At 34.9% G+C, this 24,077-nt stretch overlaps 1 protein-coding gene and 1 long non-coding RNA gene across 4 annotated transcripts in view; one reads left to right on the top strand and one right to left on the bottom strand.

Annotated features, from left to right (window-relative positions):
* The window catches only part of LOC122521200 (complexin), a 226,601-nt gene extending 219,743 nt beyond the window's left edge, over positions 1–6,858 (bottom strand). Inside the window, exons 1-2 of one of the 3 annotated variants that reach the window (XM_043641724.1) lie at positions 6,770–6,858; positions 5,654–5,790 (exon numbers count right to left, since the gene is read on the bottom strand). The gene's annotated coding sequence lies outside the window, so the exon portion shown is untranslated. Of the gene's footprint in view, positions 1–5,653; positions 5,828–6,769 lie in introns of all 3 variants that reach the window. The other 2 variants (XM_043641725.1, XM_043641726.1) reach the window with 2 other exon arrangements.
* Positions 6,859–6,953: 95 nt separating this feature from the next.
* LOC122521201 lies at positions 6,954–10,353 on the top strand. The gene is made up of 3 exons (XR_006304684.1): positions 6,954–7,169; positions 10,080–10,170; positions 10,268–10,353. It is a non-coding gene; the product is annotated as an uncharacterized LOC122521201 (long non-coding RNA).
* The last annotated feature ends 13,724 nt before the right edge of the window (positions 10,354–24,077 follow it).

The raw sequence follows: 24,077 nt of genomic DNA, 5'->3' as shown, positions 1-24,077 counted from the left end.
CCTTATTTCCCTCCTTTCTTCCTCCTCCCTCTCTGTTTTTTATCTTCGAAGCTTAGGAAGAATTCCTTACTATCTTTTAATTCCAAGTTACCCTTTCGTCTCGAAGGGTTCTCTCGACTTCCTCTCCCAGTATTCGCCATCAGACTTCTTTCTTTCTTTCTCTACGTGATAAAACCAAAATAGAAAAAAAAAAGAATAATAATAATAATAATAAAGGAATGTGGATAATTGACGCGGGTGTTACTCTTCGACAATCGAATTTTCATTCGATAAAATTCCCTTTCTCTTTTCCTCTACTCCCGATTAAAAAAAAAATTGAAAAAAGCTTCGAACCTACGATATTCGCAGATATCAAGGAGAGAAAGAAACAAAGTAACGAATAAAAAAAAAAAGATAGTTAGCAGTAATCGACGAAAACAGAGGGAACAAACAGTCAGGAAAAAACGAATTTGAACGGAACGATCGATGTAAAAGCAAGTTACGAGTTTTTCGATATGTACGTGCTCACGACTCTTCCCCTCCCGTTCCCTTCGATCGTTCCTATAGACACCTTTTCTTTCCTGAAACACTCTAGGAACCCGCTATAATTCAACTACTATAGTCTTCTCGTCTTCCTCCCTTATTTTTCCTGTCCTACCTTCACGTCCGACGCCGGTCAAATTATCGTCGAGCCTCTCCTCCTCATCCTCATCCTCCTCCTCCTCCCCCTTCTCCCATCACGAAGGGCCTTTTCCAAAATTACTTACGACCTCACGGAACACCGTAAGTCTTGACAACTCGAAATTAGTTCCCTTCGAGAGAATGAGATAGGAAAAATAAAAGAGAAAAAGTATTAGGTATGCACGCTCTTTCGAATTCGTTAAAGGGAAAGGGATAGCATAAGGGAACCGCCTCTTCCTTTCTCCCCTTTTTTATCTCTCTTTCGCTTTTACATTCTCTTCTTCCCTCATCCACCTACAGACTTAAAGAAAAGTTCTCTTTCGAAAAAATATTACCACCGGCAATCATGTTAACGTGACATTTTAACGAGCTTCGATTATTCTTTTCCCCAATCCTATTTTAACTGTGATCCTTCAATTCGAATGAATTTCAAAATTCTATGTACATATATATATATATATAAATACTTGGTAATTTACGACCGAACCCCTACCCCACCAATTCGATGCATTTTTTCGTTGAACGCAAATTTCGTTACGTTTTATCATGTTCTCTGTGAAATCAATTTGTTTAATAACAAAACAAACGAAACAAAACAAAAAAAAAACAATAAAATAAATAAAAAGTATCTCGCGCAAATATTAATTTTAATTGTATTTTTACAAAGGTTTTCCGCGAATGAGGGGAAGGGGAAAACTCGAAATATCGACTCAAATTTGATGCTCGTTCTTTTTTGTTTTTTTTTACCAACTATACAATTCTTTCTTTTTTCCTCTCACTCTCTCTCTCTCTATATATATATGTATATATATATATATATTTCTCTCTCGTTATTTATGGAAAAACGAATGGTTTATTTTTAATCGAATTTCCTTCATAACCAGTGCGAAAAGCTTTTGATTTCTAGTTGTTTAATCATAGCACGCGACCGATGAAGCGAATCTCATCGATTCGAACGGTTTTACCATTACCCTTTTAGGTTATATTAAGGTCTCTCGCCGTTGCATTGCGTTGCCCAGTTTATCTAACCAATTTTTAACGCTTTCATCATAAAACAAACATCAATCTCTTCGATGAATCGCAATGACCTATACACATTTAACAGGAAACGAAGAACAACAGCTAGACATTTTATTATCGTGATTCGCCAAATAAAAACCCACCTTCTCCCACTTCATTCGTTCTATATTCTACTATCATCTTCGTGTTTCTATTCTTCTCGATTCAAAGTTAACTCTACTATAGTTAACAAACGTGACCTGAAAAGTGACTTTGGTCACACCCCTGGCTTAGTCGAGGATACATTGTTGTTCGATCGTTGCTTAGTCAACTCGATTCTACCAATTCTGCTCAGTCATCCAACAAGAAGAGAGAATCAAACTTGTTAAAGGTGATATTCGAATATCATTCATTTTAGATTATCTTTTTATTTTTATTTACAATATTTTATTGTTAATTCAATACGATCAGTTATGTTCTATTAACTTCTTGTTTCTATAGAAAACGTTATAAAATTTGTTAAAAGAAAAATATACCAAATACTTGTACAGGTAAACGTTATTAAAACAATATAAAAAAAGAAATCTTTTAGAACAAACTAATATATTGAATATATTTACCGAATCACACGCACACGATCGTACGTCTCGACGTTATCGCATTCCACTGACTCCGTTGTGATACCACCATCGTCAATGAAGTCACGTTTATCGATAATCAATATAGAGACGTCTAACATCCCCATCAGATATGGCATAACTTAGTACAAATTATTGTTAATTCGTGTGCATGGACTAAGAGAGAGAGGGGGGGAAAGAGAATCAAGGCATACTATCTGCTATTTGACATTACGATTGTTATTGATATTTGACGAATAATATCATCGAATGAGCGAATATAATTTTAAAATAAAAAGGAAACAACAAAATTCACGTATTACGAGAAGTTATTGCAATCTAAATAACATTTGTAAGGATTATTTAATACCATAAGTATCGAAATAAAATGAAAACGTTGTTGGAAGAACGGTAAACAGAAAAAAAAATGTCAATCGAACCTAATTGCCGTGGGAAATGGAGAAGTTGAAAAGAGGGGTTGAGCGAGAGGAAAGAGGAAGTTTTGAGGGATGTCGCGAAACCGCTCGAACGATGAAAGTTCGTAGGTCGTCGTTAGTGGTAACCGGACAGTGGTTCGATCGTCCGTTTCTCGTCAAGCACGAAGTAGTAGTCGAAGTTTGTCATTCGTCAGCCCGGTCAGACCTAACTCGGATTAAAAAAGGGTTCGGAGATTTGGGAATGAGAACGAATCGAGCGACTCGATTAAAGTGACCCCTCCGAATCCCGTTCCTGAAGAAGAAGAAGAAGAAGAAGAAGAAAAAGTAGAAGTGGCCGTGGCCTCATCGAGTACGCTCCTATTTTTAGTGTGATATACTTCAAACTGAAAGGTAACCGTGTCAAGCATATACCGGGTCGTGATTAATTACGGAACAGATGAATATTTCTGCTCAACGCTCAACTTCGAACGCTTTTATCCTCGCTTATGATGAATGTATTATAACGAAATAAAACATTCAATCAAACTTATACCCGAAATATTTTTGTATTATATATATATATGTATATATATATATTGACAAATTTGTAATATATTTAAATCTATACGAAACGAAAGAAGCAACTCCGATTGAATTGTTATCGTACGCAAATATGTATGCTTTATCACGTATACATATACATATATTATTTTATATATTTTTGAATACGTATATATAACATTATATATGATAAATATAATATATGACGCAACGAATCTAAGGCAAGGATTTATCGACACTTCGCCGAAAGAGGATCTTGGGAAAGAGCTACGATCGACGATTCCATTCTGGTAATACGATCGAGTTACGAAAAACGAGCTGGTCCCGATCTCTTGACATCTCAATTTTCGGAGGTACGCGTAGGAGACCAATAAGAATGCAAGAGAGGAAAAACGTTTTCTTATCAAATTTATAAGTAAATATAATACTTTTAAAGATAGTCGTCCCGGCTACGAAACGTGCAAATCATTTGAAACGGGTAATGGATAATAATATTAATTTGCCCTTTTAATACGTTCTTACCCATGGTTTTTCTATTTTTTCGAAGAAAATCGATCTTACGCGAGTCGGCTTAGGTTCAAAGCAACTTTCGAATTATTCGCGTCAAATGCGAAATGAAATACGAGTTTAATCACTGTTTTCGCGCGCTTAGAAAACTTTGGAAAACTCGATTTCCACCGTCCGTCAGACGACGACTGTCCTTCCTCTTCCTTCTCTCTCTCTCTCTCTCTCTCTCTATCTTTCTCTCTCCTAGGAAAAGAGATTAAATCTTGATGGCACGCGGGAGACTTTAAACCTTCCGCTGTTTCTTGGAATCACGAATCTCCCGATAAATCTTCCTGAATAAGAAACTCTACATTTATTTTTTTTTTCCCTTCTTTTTTTCTTTTTACCAAAAGCCCAAACGAAACGCTAGAATAATAATGGAAATAATTTCAAAATGTTTCCAACTATTCCACGTGAAATTGGAACATCTTTATTACATTTCCTTTAAAACGTATGTACATAATTTATGAACACAATTGCTAACTTAAGATAACAATTTAAAAGATGAAATTTAATCTTTGCAATAAAAATGATGAGAACACCGCTCAAGAAATATTTACCCTTGGTATAATTTTCAACATAATATTAATAATAATAATAATATTAATAATATTACGAAATTAATTTTCATCGTATAAAATTTCTACGTAGGAATATATATATATATATATATCATCCTATGGATCGCGGTTTTTCCGAAGTTTCCACGAAAGTTTTCGCCTAACACGTTAAAGTTCGCGGAGAAGAATGAACGTCTAACGCCCGAGGGAAAATTTTGCGAAGGATGAAGAGTACGTTGACCGGTAGCCGTTATCGTTATTATACTTGGTCGTACGTCATTAGCAAACTTCTATTAGAAACTGTTTTTGCGATCGTGTTTTCTCTGGTAGTTCACTTTTAGGAAAGATCACGTACGATCTCTCAACTTTAAAAGAAACCTATATATATATATATGCGGTTAAAGGTCTTCCTGATGACTTCGAGAAGAGAAATAGTAGAAACACATAAAAGGAAGATCAAGAAGAAGAAAAATAATCAGAAGAAGAAGAAGAAGAAGAAATAACATTCATAATGCTTCAACGTCGTCTATATCTATTCCTCCTCTCATTCTATCGCAATTTCTTGAAAAACTAGATTCCTTCCTTCCTTCCTTCCTTCCTTCCTCTCCGAGAGAGATTAAGAAAAAAGTTTGAACCGGTTGGTAGGGAAATTTGTAGGCAAAAATCTCGCGATAACTTGGTTAAATTTGAAGGAAAGAGATAGAGGTAGGAAAAGGGATGGAAAAGGGAAGGGAAGAAGTCTGGCTTTAGCACAGTGCGTTCGAAATCGATGACCGAGCGAGAGAAGGAAAGAGAGAAAATGGGCGAGAGAAAGAGAGAGAGAGAGAGAGAGAGAGAGAGAGTAAGCGTTGCAACGGCCTATCCCTCGCATTTTATCGAACTACCCACGGCATGTCGCACGTAAAGCTCTCTCGCGAAGCGACACGAAAACGAGAGAGTCGGGAAATAGGCACGTTGAAAGCGTGCGAGAAGGATGCCACGAGTCTAGCCAACACGACGACGCACCCAACAGCAGTAGACGACGCGACGCACACGAGCACGCACACGAGCACGCACGCGAGCACGCGCGCGCGCGCCTGCTTTTCACCGTCTATGTAACCACCCCCTCCTACCCATTATCCACCAACCCGCACCACCACCCCGTTCCCCGTCTCGCGAACGATATTCTTTAAAGTGGAAGAAAATAATATACCGTATTCGAAGTTACAGTGTCGTTTGTTTCTCGCGCGATTATGCGAATAAATAAAAATGGATTCTCTTCTTCTGCTCTCGTGAAAATTCAATGAAAACTCACCTCTCGTGTTGCGATTGCCGACTGGTCGATGATTCGCCGTTGGTGGACGAAGAGGACGATAAGAAGAAGAAGAAGACACGATGATGATGATGATGAAGACGTCGGATGTGACAACGACGATGATATCTCGGTGCAAACTTTAGAAAGCTGAATATTCTCGTCGTGCGTGAATCTCTTTGTTTATATTATTTGCTCTTTTTATTCTTTTCTATTTTTTTTTTATTTTTTTTTCAGTCTTTCTCACGAGACGCGCTCGGCTACGTCCCCCTCTCTCTCTCTCTCTCTCTCTCTTTCTCTTTCTCTCTTTCTCTTTCTCTCTCTCTCTCTTCGTCACCGATAATATTTTTCCTCGGCGAATATTTTTCTCTCTCTCGCACGTGTGCGCGCGCGCGCGAACTTTCCCAAGAGAATGGAAAGAAGTGAGATTAAGAAATAGACACAAGAAGAAGAGAAAAAGAGAGAGAGAGAGAGAGAGAGAACAGAGATAAGAGAGAAAAGAGAAGAGAGAAGAGAGAAGAGAGAGAGAGAGAGAGAGAAAGATAAAAGAGAGTTATAGAGAAAGATTAAGAGAAATAAGAAAGAGAAAGAGAGAAGATAGAAAGAGAAAGTGAGAAAGAAAGGAAGAAAGAAAGAAAGAAAGATAGAAAGAAAGAAAGATAGAGAGAGAGAAATTCGTAAGAAGAAATCGTCGTCGCGTGCGGCGGTTCGCGGGTGGTGGTCTCTTTCTATCTCGCGTGTATTATTCGTCTAGAGATGCGTACGTGTCTGTATCTGTGTCTGGTGCGTGTGTGTGTGTGTGTATGGGTGTGCGTGTGGTGCTTCAATCGTTCGTACTTTTCACCCTGTCTCTCTCTCTCTCTCTCTTTCTCTCTGTGACGTGACGTGGTGTGGTGTGATGTGATGTGATGTGGTGTGCTGTGGTATGGTGTGGTGTCGTTTGTATCTCTCCCTTCGCGCGAATAAAATCTTCGTAAGAGAGAATCCCCGATCGATCTCTCGCCTATGAGTTTAATCTCGCGAAACGAATTTGTTATCTTGTCCGATTAAAATACGATAAGAGTTTATAATACTGTTTCTCTCTTTCTCTTTCGGTATCGTAAGGGATACCCTGCGTACCAGAGATCGAAGTCTCGTGGCTAACGGTCGTGGACTGAGTGAACCCGAGTTCAGACTGAGCGGCGGAGTTGCCGTGCCGGCGACAATGGCGCCACGCAGCGGGGGGTGAACGAGTCAAGCGCCATCGATCCATCGAACGTGGTATGAGGGGGTTGCTTTTCTACGCAACCCTGACGCTGCTCTACCTTCTCTCTATACACAAAACTAGACGTGCTGGGAATGGGACTCCGGGAGTGGGAGGGAGAGAGGGACAGAGAGAAAAAGCCCCCTAACATCGGATCAAACGGAGACAACGAATACGGAAGACACAGGAAAGGGAAAGAGAAAGAGGGCTGGTGGGGGTGGCTTTGCTGCTCCGCTTCCACTGCCAACGGAACGTCGCCGCCGGTCCATCCACGGGGTAAGGGGTGAAGGGGTGCGAAACCTCCTCTGCCCGAGACCAGCGACGTCGAGTTGGATGAGGGCGGGGCGTTCTTTCCTCTTCCTCCCTTCTCCCTCCTCCTCCTCCTCGTTTCTTTCTCTTTCCAATTCTCTCTCTCTCTCCCTCATCTTCCTCCCTCTTTCGAATATACCCCCTTTTGCGCGTGCATACATTCGTCACTTGACGTACGCGCGCCAATGTGTCTCTATATATATCTCTCTCTCTCTCCCCCACTCAACTTTCTTTTTCTTTTTTCTTTTTTTTCCTTTCTTCTTTCGCTCCCTCCGACCCTTTTACCTAATTTTAAACGATACCCGTTCATTGGTGACCCGTTTCTCCATGCATTTAACTCCACCGTGGTGGAATCGTTTGGTTTAGAAATTCGAACGAGCGAAAAGAGACGTGCCGAAATTCAGATGAGCTTACTTTTCTCTCTCTCTCTCTCTCTCTCTCTCGGTTTATTTTCTTTTTCAATCAAACGATCGAGCAAACTTTCGATATCGAATAACTGACCATGTATAATATAAAGAAAAAGAAAATTTGTCCATAACTATGGAAATAAAAGATAAGTGAAAATAATCCGAAGAGGAGAGAAAAAAAAGAAAGAAAGAAAGAAAAAAAAGACGAAGGATCCGTGACGGCTCGCTAAATCTATCGAAACGACGATGGCTTTTCTCAGTCAGGAATCTCTCTCTCGAGCTTTCGAGATGCGAAATTTGTTTTAAAGGGCAGCTAACATTCGTCGACGCAAACTTATGCACGAACGATCCGCAAGAAAACCTGAAAAACGCTTTTGCGATCTCTGTTAGGTTTCGAATGGAAGAAAAGGGAGAGAAGGAAAAAAGAAGAAGAAGAAGAAGAAGAAGAAGAAGGTAAAAAATATATGGGTCAGGACGTTAACGAGGTTTTGATAGCACTCGCGTTGTGCGCGCCTACGAAGAAGAACGAAGACGATTGGCTTTAATGGATTTCGGTTCGCTTTCGTCTTCAAAGAACGAACGATATCTCATCTTTTCGCAAAATACTCTATCAAGTCACCTCTCTTTTTCCTTTATCTTCGGCAAGACCCAATTACTACAAAAGAGAAAATGGGAAACAAGGGGAAACTAATTTTCGTATTCTAAGAAATGTGAAAGTTATGCAACGATCGAAACAAGAACAAACGTTTACATCGATCTAACAAAGTTAGTTTAAGATTTCTCCTCCTCCCACCCCCACCGATCGCGTCTAAAATAAAATCAAAATTAAGATAAATTATGTTTAATTTTTGACGAGCTACGCGAGCACGGGTTGAAAGCTGCTTTCAATTTTATTCACGCGATATACGAATATAATATTCTTTAATAAAAAAAGCTTAATAAGAAGCCACGTTACACTGTGTTTTTTGACAAGGAAAAAAAGAAAAAAGAAAAGAAAAAAAAAACACACTGCTTGTAATTAAGATGGAAGTAGATTTGTTGGTACAAGGGGAACTGGTTTTCGTCCGTGGTGTCAATCGATACATGCCGTTACGTTCTGCTCTAGGTCCCTTTAATTAAAAATCGTAATTTAACCTTATTACGTGGGTGATGTCTCGTCTACTTCTTCGGGCCAACGTTGAAAAGAGAATTTTCTCTCGAACACCTCTTCAAATTTACCTCGTCGTCGTTTTCTACGGCCACCGAACGACCTTGTCTCTCTCTTTCTCTTGTTTTAGTCTTACTGAGATAAATTTACATCGAATCGATCGAGATACGCGTTAAACTCTTCGATGTAAATTTTACATCCTCCTCTCCTTCTCACCGAACGTAAAATGGGGGATAAGAAGAGAACTCCTTGTATATCCTTCGTGTCCTCTTCTTCTCCTCGTAATTTTAAACAGAAGTAGTCGTGAAATTTGTATAGATCGTTTAATTTTTCAAACGTTCGCTACGAACTTCGACGATTATTAGATCTCGGCTACGATAAAAATGACAAAACTCCTTTATATCGTTCTCTACTTTGAATTAATTATAATAATTGGATGATTCGTATATGTATTTACATTTTAATACTCGTATTCTTATGTTACTTCTCTTACTTTTTATAAAACAAATAACCGTTTGTTCCGTGTAACGAGTAAACTATAAAAAAAAAGAAATAAAATTGTCTCGCTTTCTTTTACTTTTAGATCGAGTTTAGAAACGAATCGAATTTAGTCGTATGACAAATAATAATCAATAAAATCAAATATGCCGAGTACCGTATTGTCATAATAGGACACGCGTTAGTTTAGAAATTATCTTAAAATTTATCTTAGGATCGTGCACGTGCTACCATGTCAAAACTTCCTCCTATTCCATTCTTGCACCATCCGACGAAGATCGGATCGGATATGATGAAAGTCAGATTTGTGTCAGCTGCTACCTCCTCCTAACCGGGCTATCGTAATTCACCAAGTCCGATACATTCTCGATCGAATTTCCTTTTAGTCCAACAGTCCTTGCTGATTCCTACGATTCTATGGCTCCAATCCAGAAAACACGAGTCGAGCACAAGCCCGAGAGAACAACCTTCAAAAAAATGCAATACTTTTTCCTCTCGCTCCTTGTTATTTCTTGCAATAAACTTCCCCCTGCCCACCCCCTGCCCTTATCTTTTATTCTAACGCATTACGAATTAATTGGCCAGACACAGATCTTATTTTGTATTCATATATTACATTGAATTACTAAACGCGAAATTAGAATGGTAATAAAATAAGAAAATATTCATTTGTAGTTGCTTGATTAATACATTTTTTATGCGACGATAAGAAATGTATTTTTGTTTTGTTTTCTTCTAATTAGAATCGTTAATCGTTTTTTAACGAAACGTAAAAATCTAATTTGAAGAAAATTTCCATAAATAATAATACGTTTTTGTATATAGATATTAGTTGGCAACAATAAAAGAAACTTTTGCAAAGATCGAGCACTAGATTACCTCGTTCCACTTTCGCTAGCGGAGCAATAACGAAATGGTAAGAAAACATGCGAAGAAAAGAATTATTAATATGACGAGTAAATAAAAAAGAAAAATTATATTAGATATATGATAAGTGTTGTTATGTTTCACAGAACATAATGGAGTTTTCGAGACCCTCGTCTATATATGGTGTAATATAATCAATAAATATAGAAGAGAAATTAACTACGATTAAATAAAAAAAAAAAAAAGGAAAAGGAATAAAAATAAAGAAAAAAATGTTTCCACGGAATCCTTTGGATCTCGCGAGACGTTAAAAATTATACAAGAAAGTGATAGAGAGAGATAAAAAGAGATAAAGGAAAATATTATTCCCTATCTTACTTTATAGTTCACATTTTCATTGCATGACCGCTGTGATATCTCGCCGATATCCGACATTACCATCGAAACTTTACGAGCGTTGGGAGACCATTTTCGCGAATCAAAAGAATACGTCGAGACTCGTAGACCGCGAACTAATATAGGTCGATCTCTTTTCTCTGCTCGATAAATTACGATCATCTCTTTGATAAAACGATTGCCGTTATTTCTCGCGGTTAACAACGGGGAGTAGTGGCAAATGGTTTCATTTGGATCTAAACGATTATATATATATATATATAAATATCAAAGAAATTTATATTAACAAAATTAAACGAATATTACAGAAGAAGGGGTTAATTGGTCAATTTTGTCCATTAGGATCGATTACTTATTTATTTATTATTTACTATTTTCTTTTTACATTTATCTACTTACTGTGCGTTACTACTAATATAATGATAAGTTTAATAATAGTTACATAATTTTCATTTTTGTTTTGTTTTATCTATACATTATATTGTACTTTACTGTAATTAATGGCCTTTAGGGAGCCTAGGCTCTAGGGTCAATAAAATATTATTAAATAAATAAAATAAATACGTATTTAAATAGATAAATATGTATTATAAATTAAAAAAAAAAAAGTCACGGATTACAAATTATTCCACTCTTTGTTTTTTCTTTTTTTTTTTCTAAATGCTTTGAAGTTCCATCTAAAACGTCAAAGATGATGAAAGAAGAGATCGAAGCTGTGTGCGATCGAACAATCTTCTCTCCAATTTCACGGAAAAGGTAAGAGGAATAATATATCGGATGATGGCACGCACGTCAGAAACAACTGGGCCCTTTTCGCACGAATCCGTAAACAACATAAGTGAACATTGCTGGCGATCCGTTTGGAAGAACGGAAATTATGTAATTTCCTAGCATTCTCCGTGCATCGGCAAGCTTTGTGAGAGACCACCCCACTCTCCTCGCGCCTACACTCGCCATCGAATTCCTAATCGAATCAATAATTACGGGAATTCCTCGGCAAGAAAGAAGGGAAAGGGAAACGAGAGAGAAAGAGAGAGAGAGTGAGAGAGTAAGTGAGAGAGAAAAAGATATCTCGCCATTGACACCTGCCGTTCTCCGTCTCGCTATTGTGCAGCCAAACGTTTCCGGTCTTTCTCTCTGCCCGTACGGACCAACCGGAAATACGAAACACCGTACCAAAGAGAGAAAGAGAGATATACGAAGACAAAGGAGACGCATACGAGTACTACGAGTTACTTGCTTACAATGCTAATTCGACACGAACTTCATTATTTAATGACCGTTCTTTTCTATTTTCAATACATCAATGACGTCAATCGTGAAACTGATGTATCGAAATAATCATTTCAAAATACGAAATTGTAATAACGATTAAATATTCAATTCTCTCTCTCTCTCTCTCTCTCTTTTTGTTATAAAAGAAAATTGAATTTTGTTATTTCTCGAAAAATATCTATGCGTATCATTCGAGAAAATCTATGGATTCTTAGAACACGTATTCACACTTGTATCTATTCTCCTAAAGGTTTTCGTTGACTTTGGTGGAAAGAGGAAAGAAGTGGGCTAAGCGAGAAGGTGTTAGAACTCGCATAGAACCAAGAAGCCGAAGTGGAGATTCGTGTAAGCGACATATTACTGCATTATCGTGCCTAGAGTTATGTACGTGTCGTGATAAGAATTTCAATAACCGAGAAAGTCGATTGCATTCGAGGCTATAAAACATCTAACGCCATAGATAGTAACGTTAACACATCTCGTTAAAACATCTCGTTATTCTCAATGCGAGATTCGTGTCGACACCGTTCCACTCTCTTTCTTAATTATCCGGAGCAGTGGATAAAATACAAAATTCCGTTTAGTCAGTTTAATCGACTCTTCTTTTCTTCGCCTTCTTTGGGACGAATGAGAAAAAAAAATAAAAAGTAATAGAATAATAACGGATAATAATAAATTCGACCGACGATCATGGAAAATTCAAGTGCGTTTATTTTCTTTACTTTCTCTTTTTACGAATTCGAGTAACTTTTCTACGAAAACTTTCTCGCACCTATCCAAGTTAATGTAACACGATTTTTGTTCTTCTAAATGGGTCATCCATCCACGTATTAACCGTACCCATCGTTGTTTGACTTTAAAGTGATCTGATCGAAACTAGTAATCCAACGTATTTTGACCGGTTGACTGCACAAAGGACCGAGAGTCGTATAATGAAAAGAAGAAAAAATAATAGAAAAAACGAAATAGAAAAAAGAAGGATACAAAATTCGTATGGTTAATCCACAACCATGTTAAATTCTATAAGCCGAGGAAATGCACGTCAAGGTTTTTCCTCGTTAGTTGGTAGCAATGAGAAAACGCAATACCCAATGATGATGAAGATAGAGTGAAATGAGAGAACGACGCGAAAGGATTAAAAACTAGAGTGAAAGAGAAAAACAAGGAGAGAGAAACACACAATTTCTCGTCATTCTCTCTCTCTCTCTCTCTCTCTTCCTCACTATGTTTCTCACTATTTCGGTAAATTGCTCGAAACGAGTTTCGCTTTATAAACAAACGAACGAACGAACGAACGAACGAACGAAAGAACGGACGGACGAACGAATGAACGAGCAAGCTACGAGGCATCCCAACATTTTAGCTGCTACAAAGTTTATGCTATGAGCGATTAAAATGACGAAGTTCTTCAGGATGCAACGCTACGCGAGCTGTTGCAATTCAAAATGCTTTTTCCTGGCTCCAATCGATAAAGGATACACATACGCTTTTGCTGGATAATCCTCGTCGAGACATTATGGTCGACCAGAAAACAGTATACTGATATAAACCGAGTGAACATAGATATATATATATGTAGTGTATTATACATGTATATACTTACAGTAGTACGTTCACGGAAGTTTCTGGGTAAGTACAGGAATGTATAAACGTGGATACGTATATATATCTCTATGGGACGTGCAAAAAAGTTCTTCGAGAATGTGTATGGTACTTAACAAAACAAAGAGAGAACTTCCAAAGCGTACGTGAGATACGGATAATATTCCATTCCTCTCGTGTAACACAACGCGTAACTATCGTTAAGATGAAATTTCAGATCTCTGTGTGTGTTTGCATTTAGATATGAAGATACGTGTAATATATATATATATATATATATATATATATATATATACGACGACAACCACGATGAATCTAAAATGAAATTTCCAATCAAAATTAACCGATACTTCTATTACGTTGATATTGATAAATATTATACACTTTGGCAAAATGTACTTTAAAATTGTGCTTACACACCCGTTATATTTTACTGTCGAAACTAAATTGAAACTAGAGAGATAGATACGAACGGTTGGCAAATGAAGAAGAGAAACGGTTAGATACGTGATCGATGAACACTAGCCGCTTATACACTTCGTGACGTAGAAACTCAGCTTAAAATGACTTTGAATTAATCAGGTAGATAGGGAACTATCCTAATCGATCAATCTTAACAGAAATAATATCGAATAGACAATTGTATAGATTGTCCTTTTCTTATACTCCTATCATATATATCTATGTTAATTCTAATAATAATAATAATAATAATAATAATAATAATAATAATAATATTTTAAGTTTCCTTTGTCAACATATGTGCATATATAAATATAGAAATTGTTTATAATTTTACGCAAAAACAACTTGTTTATTTATTTTACAAAGCTACCTGGTGCACATCCCTGGTTGCACGGTTTTAGCAATGCAATTTCGAAACAGGGAAATACTTCGCACCTATAACACATGACTACCTGAGGGTACGTACGCGCACTGTTCTTGAAAGCTTCGCTGATGTGTAAACCCATGTAAGTAAACTGTAAACATCCTTTGACTACAGACTGTAAGGAGTGAAATTCAGCTCCCGTTCAATCCAACCAATGTGTTTGCTATACGGTAAGATAGAATGACATTTACTCTCTCTCTCTCTGTCTCTCTCTCTCTCTCTCTCGTTTTCTTTAACACCTGCAACATATTTTTTACTTTTATTTCATTCTTATCGATAATACGAAAAACAAAGCAATAATTCTTCGTGTTGGTGCAAACGAATGTTCGAGTAATTTATTATCCGATATCAAAAAGCTCTTTACCGTATCGTTCGAATGAATCTTTCTCAAATAAGAAACTACGATCATTCATTTGGTCGAAATTTTTTGTTGTTTCTCTTTCTTTTTCTATCGATAATTAATAATCAATATTGAACACGTTGAATGTACTTAATATGAAACATCAAAATCGCTGATAATTATAATACCGAATGTTGATTTTATAATTGCAATTATAACAATAATAATAATAATATTAGAGTAATATTATGGTATACAAATATGAAAAAATTAAAACATTCTGTTGGTTCTCCACGTGGCAAATTTGTGTAGGAGATGGAAAAAATAAATGTTTCAATTAATATTCATTTTCCATATGAGATTCCAGTGAAATATTTTATTATTTATTTCATTTGAGATACCAACCATATATATTTTAATTTCTATTTTTTATTTTCATTTACCATAGGTTCAAAGCACTTAAACTTTTAAAAAATATAATAAGATATATATTTTGTCGTGGTTTTTTCGTTATTAAAATAATATTTCCGCGTTAGGTAAACTTTTATAACAAAGTGTTCAAATTCAGGTGTTACAGTTACCATAAATATTTGTATAGATTTCATATTATTTAATTACACACACACACACATACGAAATCATCTATATAACAAAAATAAAATCGTATTTCTGAAAATGATTGTAATAACGATTACACAGTAATGTTAAGTTAGTATTAATTGCTATGTAAGATCGTTAACACCCGCACTAAGCTACGACACAGTTCGCACGGCATATCGGCTTAATTAAAGTTTAATTACTTCCGATGTGTGCATTCTCAAACTGAAAATGGACTCGTTGATCGTTTAACGATCGTTTTAACGAAATTTTTCAAAGTTTTTTTTCTCTTGTTTTAACAACTTTTCGAAAGACTCAATTTTAAGATTATGATACTCGATACGCGCGTATATAAATTCCACTACCTTTAACGAGAATACATGATTTTCATATGAAAAGTGTTCTAGAAAGATTTACGAAGCAAGTATTTGCTCTACTACTAGCAGTCGAGATTTATGTAACTAACGACCTCCTACGTTTATTAACTTTTACGGATGATAAAGTCTTGGCTATATTTTACTTTCTGTGAGTTTAAAGTTAAGCAAATAGAAGCTTATTCCCTGCTTAAAAAAGAGAAGCGGGATCAACGAAAGAAAAGAGAGAAAGAGAAAAGGAAATAAAAACGAAAACACAACAACAACAAGAAAAAAAAAAAGAAAAAAAATATATTCTAGTCGATCCTCAATGGAAACGATTACTGCGACCTCCATTAGAGGGCTCGATAACTATACTTAAGAGTGGGTAAGTAAGAGATCTGTTAATATCGATAAGAAAAAAAATCTCTCCAACTAAACAGGGAAACAATAATTATCCTGAATTTTAGAGAGGGAAAAAGTTATGATGGCGAGTAAGATGAGAATACTTGTAATACTTGTTACATAGGAATAGAAAAAGAAAAAAAAAAAAAGAAGAAAAAAATTTTTTTTTAACATAAATAGACATTATGTCGATTTTTATCGATTTTTCTCTTACGGCACAATCCATCTTTTTTTTTTTTTTTTACAAACAATTGTAAGTAATAGACAGATGAAGACAATGGAATGGCGATTATTACATCTCCAAGGATACGACGATTATCGATTTAAATAACAATCGCATCGATCATTAAAATACGTTCCTTTTGATCGAATCGTAACGATGCAATAATAATTAATAGAAAATTTTGCGTTAATGTTGTTTTTCCTTATTTATTTTTTCTCCATCTTGTTTTTTCTTTTCTTTCTTTTTCTTTTGAAAATAATCTGCATTTATCGATTAAGTTTCGAATGGCATAAGCGGATTAAAATGGGGAAATTTAATCAATAACGTTATTTTCGACATTAATCCTTAAAAGTAACATTAATGACGGGATTACAATATTCTATACCTCGTTACAGACACACACACACACACACGCGCGCGCGCGCACTTTTCCTCTACGAACGAAATATCGAAACTGACGATACGAAGAGAGAAAAATAAATAGGAATATTTTCGGATGGCCCGCAATCGCGAAATATAATCTAACAATATGGCAGGACCGATCGTAGAAAAAGAAAAAAACAAATAAAATGACGAGTGAAAGGTACATAGACGCAAGTTTCGCTAACTTCTTGCAGCACAATTTTTCTATCCGCATGTTTAAATAAGAGAAACAATAAACAACCGGACAATAAGATAAAATATTTTTCAAAGAATACAATTTTCTATTCCGTATAGAAAAGGAGGTAGGGTGGGGGGGCAAGATTTTGGCTTGATTTTTCGATCAACTCGGAAGAAAAATATTTTTTGTATATTTTTTCGTTGTTTATTTTTTACCTCTCTCTCTCTCTCTCTATTTCTTCTCTTTTCTTTTGTCTTTTCACATACGTGAGAAAAATTCAAATAATCGTTTATACCTTTATCGAGGAACTGTATTATTCTATTCTTTATTCCATGACAATTCTCTTTCGACCACCAAAGATGGTATCCTCGCAGACACGTTCTTACGCAAGTGGATGTGCAAATACTGATAAAACTGACCGCGGAATACGCTGCTTAGAAAAAAAAATAAAACGAAAGGGGATCGTTTAAACGTGTTGACAAATGTAGGAACACAAAATTGTGTTCCACAAATATTAAATTATACCAGAAATATATTATATTATATTAATATTAAATTATATTATAGAAATATTAAATATTAACGTAATGTACACATTGATAATTTAAAAGAAAATAAAAAGAAAACTCAAATTTTTTCCCGATAACGATTAATTTTCTAAAATTTACAATTCCTGAATCACAGAGAAATTTGTTGATAAACGTTGAGAAACATTTGTAAAGACTGCGAGCCTTTTGAAATCGTTTGCTTCGTGTCATTTTGCGTGTTCCACTTAACAATTATGATGTCGCGTTGAATATAACACTAGTCTTATAAACTAAATCGTGGTTCCTTAATTACTAACGTTTGTCAAGATTGTCCTTTGACTTTGCTGCAAGAACAGTTTCTGAAGTTTATTAGTAAAGCTAATTCGAGTAAGTAACATTTCAAGTATCCTAACGATAATTACTTCGTTAATAATAAATGTCAATCACGGAAGAATAATTAATAATCGATCGAATCGAATGAAAATCGTATTTGGAGTAACGGTAATTTATCGAACGAAAAATAATGTCGTTAAGATAAAAACATTCCTTTCCATTTATTTATCGAGACTCATTATTTCGATTAAAGGGGGAGAGAGAGAGAGAGAGAGAGAGAGAGAGAGAAATCGATCCCCACAAGTTGACCTAATTTTTCACTTTCCCTGATTTCTATTACTCCGTACGAAAAAATTAGTCGATTCCTCAACGGGACGTTTCTTCAAACGAATGTCTTGATTTATACTAACGGAAGAAACACCAAATATCCATCACTTTTTAACGTCACGTTTTACCTTCCTTTTGCTTATTCTCGCATCGAAGTCTCCATTATACGTGAATGCATATAAGCAATGCTTTTTCTTTTTTTTTGGTTGTTTTGTAGTTTAACGCACCGAGAAACACTTTAATGTTTCAAAAACGACTAAGAAAGAAATAAGAAAAATAAAAAAAAAGATTAACGCGTAAATTCATTTTTACAATAAATAATTTTCTTTAATAAAAAGCTTGCGACAAGTAACGAGTTCCGGCACCTACTTGTTTATTTTTTTTTTATTAACAAAAAGAAAACCACCGCATATGTGCGTGTAGACGCGATACATTTATCTATCAATTTTCTAATACATAAAAATCTAAATAAATCGAATAAAAAGAATAAAAAAATAACAAAAAAGAAAATATACATTTATATAACACATACATAAACATATATATATATATATATATACATGCACGTACGTATAAGTTAACGATTTAAAAAAAGAGAAAACTGCGCGTAGAAGGATCGCGAGTTAGCCTACTTTTAGCGATCAATAAGATGATCTCCCTTTCGAAGATTGTTGTTGGTTCATCTCGGGACTCTGTTGCGTTTACATTATAAAATCGACGATCTCACGCTGCAAGTGGCATTGACTGAGAAGATCTCGTCGTATAAGTAAGCACACATTAAATATCCGACTTGCGAGTAACACTCGCGTTGTCAGATAAGAATCGAGTCCCTGAAGAACTTGTGCGATTCTTTTCTCTCTCTCTCTCTTTTTCTCTCTGTCTCTCTCTCTCGTTTCCATTCTCACTCAAGAGAAAGGCAAACCGATCCTCGAGACTTCTTTTTTCCCTCCGGTGATTTGGACTTCAATGACGTCCCATACATGAACGACGACTGACTGACTGCCACACGCATTACTTTCACTGTCATTCGCCGTCAGTCGAGTTATAAGATCGGAATCGTTTGAAATCGGCGCTTCGGAAGAAGAGGAATCCTTATTATTCGTGGCCAAGATCGAGAGGAAGGAAGAAGATCATCCTCTCTCTCTTTCTATACCGACATTCCAACGATCAATCTTTTCTTTTCTTTTCTTTTTTATCTTTAATTAATGTTTTCCTTACGTAAAAGATGTCTCTTATTCCGTTGACATTATTAATGCAATGTTTCCGCGCGATTAATTTCATTGCCTTACGATTATAATTAATAATATGTTATTTAAAAAAGAAAAAGAAAAGATGCAAGATTTTTTTTCTTTTTTAGATATGCGATAACACACGTCGAATTTCTTTCGATTCGTTCGCGAGGAATATTTTATCGTATTTTTTTTATTTTCATTTTCTTTTTTTTTTTTTGTTACGATCTCAAATGAACAATTTCGACCCAATTTTGACGATCACGCGGATCCTTCGCTTTTCGCATTTATATCCGATGATCACGAATATAATTTCCTATCCCTCCACCCCTTTCTCTCTTTTTTTTTTTATTTTTATCGCTATTCATTCGTCTATACCTTCTTCTATTCATCTCTCTCTCTCTCTCTCTCTCATTCATTCTTTCGCAAACTAGGAAGCAAGAGAACGATCCATTAGCCCGACCTTTTCTAAATTGGTCTAGCACAGTGATCTTCAAACTTTTTCGTATCACGAAACCTTTAACAATGTAAAAAAACAATTCCTCGCGTAGAAAGAAATAAATTAAAATACATTCAAACACGAGATACATGTAAATTAATACAATGTTAAAATATTTAAAAAAATTATTCGTGAAACCCTTGGAAAAATTACTCGAAACCCTTGATTTCAGTTAAATGCAGTTTGAAGACCACTGATCTAGCAGAATATCAGCTCATTAGTACGTCATGTGCCAAATTACACCATAATATCGGCTGAAAAAGAAAAAATATAAAAAGAGAGAGAACGCATGCTTTGTTGTTCATTCGTAGATACGTTAAAACGCTCAACGATGACGATTTTCTGCCAGTTTCATTCTTCTATTTCTTTCTTTCTTTCTTTTTTTCTTTTCATAGAAAAGTACGATATCATAAAAGTTTTCTATAGTTTTTTTCTTTTTCTTCTTTCTCTTTCTCTTTCTCTTCGCATAGCAAAACTCGCGAGTTTTACCCTACACACTAATTCATAGATTATGCAAACATGGAAAAAGTTTACGAGCCGATATCTGCGCGCGTGTCAAGGATTCGTAACGAGACGTATCTCTTACTTTCTTTTTATATTTATTTATTTATTTTTTTCTTTTTTTTTTTTCTTTTTTCGTTTAATGCCGCACACAAAATCAAAAGAAACGTCCCGTAACTCGAATTCATTATCATAACGAAACTCTTTCGAAGTCGATCGAAAAAATACCCCGCTCTTATTTCGATTAAATGATTTTTTCTTTTTATTTTTACGTTTCCTGGAAACTCGAAAAAGATCATCCGTTTTAACGCGAAATTAGTTGAATTTTTTGATTTATTAATTATTCCCGTATCTTTCTCTCATCTCGTTCTTACTTTATTAGAAGAATATAATTAATTATTTTTTTTTTATGGCATTCTCAATAACGTTATCTATATATTACAAAGTAATTTCATTCGATGCAAACTTATATTTCACTTTTCGACTCTTTCTAGAACGCGATTTCATTAATATTAACCTCGTTAATTAGGGATGACGAGTAAAAACTCTCTATTACGCCGTGCGATTCTTTAGTTACACCGAGTATATTTGTAATTCTTTTTTTTTCATTGTCTTACGATTAATTTGATAATTGTTACTTCGTTTATTTTTTTTTTTCCATCGAAATAAATTGCACGCGTTTAAATACGTTCAACGATTGAAAATCTCTTCTATTAACGAATGAAAAAAAAAAAAAAAGAAAAAATTAATGAGAAAATGATAGAGTTTCGATTCTTCTGGTAAAAAAGAAGAAAAAGAAAAAGAAAAAGAAAAAGAAGAAGAAGAAGAAATTCCTCTTAATAGAACTCGTTTTAAATAATAGCATAGATCTTTTTTCTCTCAACGATAAATTGCAATTTACATACTACTCTCCACATAAAAAGATGAAAAAAAAAAAAAAAAAAAAAAAAGAAAAAGGATAAAAAAGAAAGAAGAAGATAAAGAAGAAAGAGAAGAAGAGATTGAGTGGTAGTAGTAGGTCATGGTAATTACTCGAACTATCGCGTTAAAACCCTTTTCTCTTCTTTCTACAAATCGCAATGATGATGAATATTCTTAGTCTCTTAAAAGCTCTTTTTCCTCGGAACTTTGATGCTTTCGAGATGAAATTCTTATCATCCCACGTTGTCGTTCCGTGTTATTCGTCCTGCAATCTGACTGGAAAATGTCAGACTCGAAATATCCCTTGCGAAGTTAGTAATGACGATGGTTCTTCTTCTTCTTCTTCTTCTTCTTCTTGCTTATTATTTCAACATCGTTCCTACTTGATTCTTTAAGAAAGGAAAAAAATAAAGGAAGGAAGGAAGAAAGAAAGAAGTAGAGATAGGCAGTAAAATTATCGAACCACTTAAACCAATCGTAATAATACCGTACCGATGCCGTCTTTAAACGAAGGAAAGAAACCTCCAAGACTTTTTGTTAATACCACGGAAAGGAGTCTTCTAAAGCAAATATTTTTTTACCGATAAGCACGAGTACCTTACCTCTTCTATCTACTCTCGAAGATTCAAGGATACGTTAAACTCTTTACCCGATCGTCCTTGTATTTTCATAATACGTAGTAAAAGCTATGGAAAAATACCTACGTTATTAACATTCGTACGTTTAATTAATAACAAAAAAAAAACACGCTTCTTTATTATTATTATTATTATTATTATTATTATAGCGAAGGAGAATATCGTAGTCGTTTTCGTCAATTTTATCTTCATCTAGCAACGATGTGGTCGATTAAAATAGAACCCCCTCCTACCTGCCCCCTCCTTCCCTACATCCTTTTGCAAGAAAACATGAGGAAAACTATGTTACGTTCCTTTTAAACGCATTTATGCATGTTCCTCGACTAGCAGCAGCAGCAGCAACAACAACAGCAATAGCAATAGTAACAACTCTGTAAGATGCACATGCATTTACAAGGATTCCATGCGTTTACTGGAGCAACGAACTAAGCGAGCCGTGTAAACTCTTCTTCTCGGCTTTTTCCCAGAGAATTCCCACAATGCTCCTCGTACTTCGTGAGTTCTCAAGAAGGAGAACCGAAGGCGAGCCGGCTCGTCGATGCAAAGCTGATTAAAAAAAAATCAAGGATAGGCATCTCCTGGCGCCTAGAAAGCGTTCCACGTTTCTATGTATGTACGTTAGCGTGTTACGAGTTATGATACGAAGTAAAAATCACGAACATTCGTGCAAAATAATCTTTCCATTTCTTCTTTTTCTTTTCTCAATTATTAATAATCCGTTCTTTTTTTTTCAATTTTTTTTCTTCTCTTTTCTTTTCTATTTACGCGAATATTCCTAATGTTAAATTGTTACATTTACGATTAATCTACGATAAGATTTAATACGAAAACTTTGTAATATTATTTATCTAATCGTTAAAGAATCGCGAACGATCATCGTTAAAACGTTATCGTTGGAAATAATTATAATCGCGGATTGATGTAAACTATAATGAAAATTCATCCGTTCGGTGTTCGAGCACGACGACGCATTGTAATTATTCCTCGCAATTATATACTAATTACTACATATATATATATATTAATTTTTTCGTTCATTGTTACTTACATAAATTGTAGCCAATAATAAATCCCGTTAGGTGTACCTTGTCCTTGTATAAGAAGCTCTTATATACACACATACACATATATATCACTGTCTTCTCGAAGTACACACACACTCGCACACATTTCATATATACACATATGCAAATTTATTCACATATATATCACTCTCCTGCACTACACACACTCGCACACGTATGCATACGTTATGCACGTATGCATATTCCTACGAAACACGCACACGCGTATACGCGAAATAAATTCTATACTCTTATAATATTGTTGTTACGTATCCCGATGTTAGAAGAAGACTGAAGACAAAACGACTACGTAATAAACGACCTACACCGAACTTATACGAAGGTTAAAGTGTTTACAAATTTCGAAGACGGTTAAATGAAAATACGAAAGAGCGAGATACGTACAATGTGTATAAACAAAACATTAACGATCGATAAACTGTCTTCTCGATAACATTAACCTCTGCTACATATTTTTTTCTTTTCAGTCATCATTCTTCATAGCTATCGACAAGACGCGTATCCACGTGCTCCCGTATTACGTATATTATGTAATACATTTTTTTACATCATTTATCTTCTCATTTAAATTAGATACAACATTTTATATCCTATTTTTTAATAATAATCTAATTAATTATATTTCAATAATTCATAAGAAAGAATGTATATTTCATTTTATATACGGTGATTGTATTAATAAGTTAAGTTTTTTTATGAAAAACGATATTCTTTGTATTTTCAGAGTGAATATTTCACCATGGAGTTAGTTTCCGAAGTGATCCTGTCGAAGAATGGAATTATATTATTTCAGGTGTGTATGTATGTTAAATATCAAATTTTATTAATAAAATAAACGTATATATGATCATTCAAGTTTTTATATATATGTAATAGAATTTAAATGTGATCGGTACATTAGATCCGATAGAACAGTATTATTAACAAAACATTTTTTATTTTCAAAGTATAGGAAGATATAATAACGGATAATTACGAGCATTGTTGTAGGAAACTAATGAAATTTCATTTTCATATTTTAATTAGTCGCTTCTTGTGAATTTATATTTTACTTATTTATTTCTTACAAAAATTAGTTAAAGCGTATAATAAAAATCTTTTTATATGTTTTCCCAAAAATGCCTAATTTTTTCGCGTAATACTTATGTTAGGTTTTTCATGAATATATATATATATCAATAAATGTAGCAACGTAATGTTGAAACATGGCGTGGA

The sequence above is a fragment of the Polistes fuscatus genome, unplaced genomic scaffold (genome assembly GCF_010416935.1).
Source record: "Polistes fuscatus isolate 324 unplaced genomic scaffold, CU_Pfus_HIC Scaffold4, whole genome shotgun sequence".
NCBI classification, from domain to species: domain Eukaryota; kingdom Metazoa; phylum Arthropoda; class Insecta; order Hymenoptera; family Vespidae; genus Polistes; species Polistes fuscatus.
The sequence above is the reverse complement of the archived record's forward strand: the minus strand, read 5'-3'. Positions and strand labels throughout refer to the sequence as shown.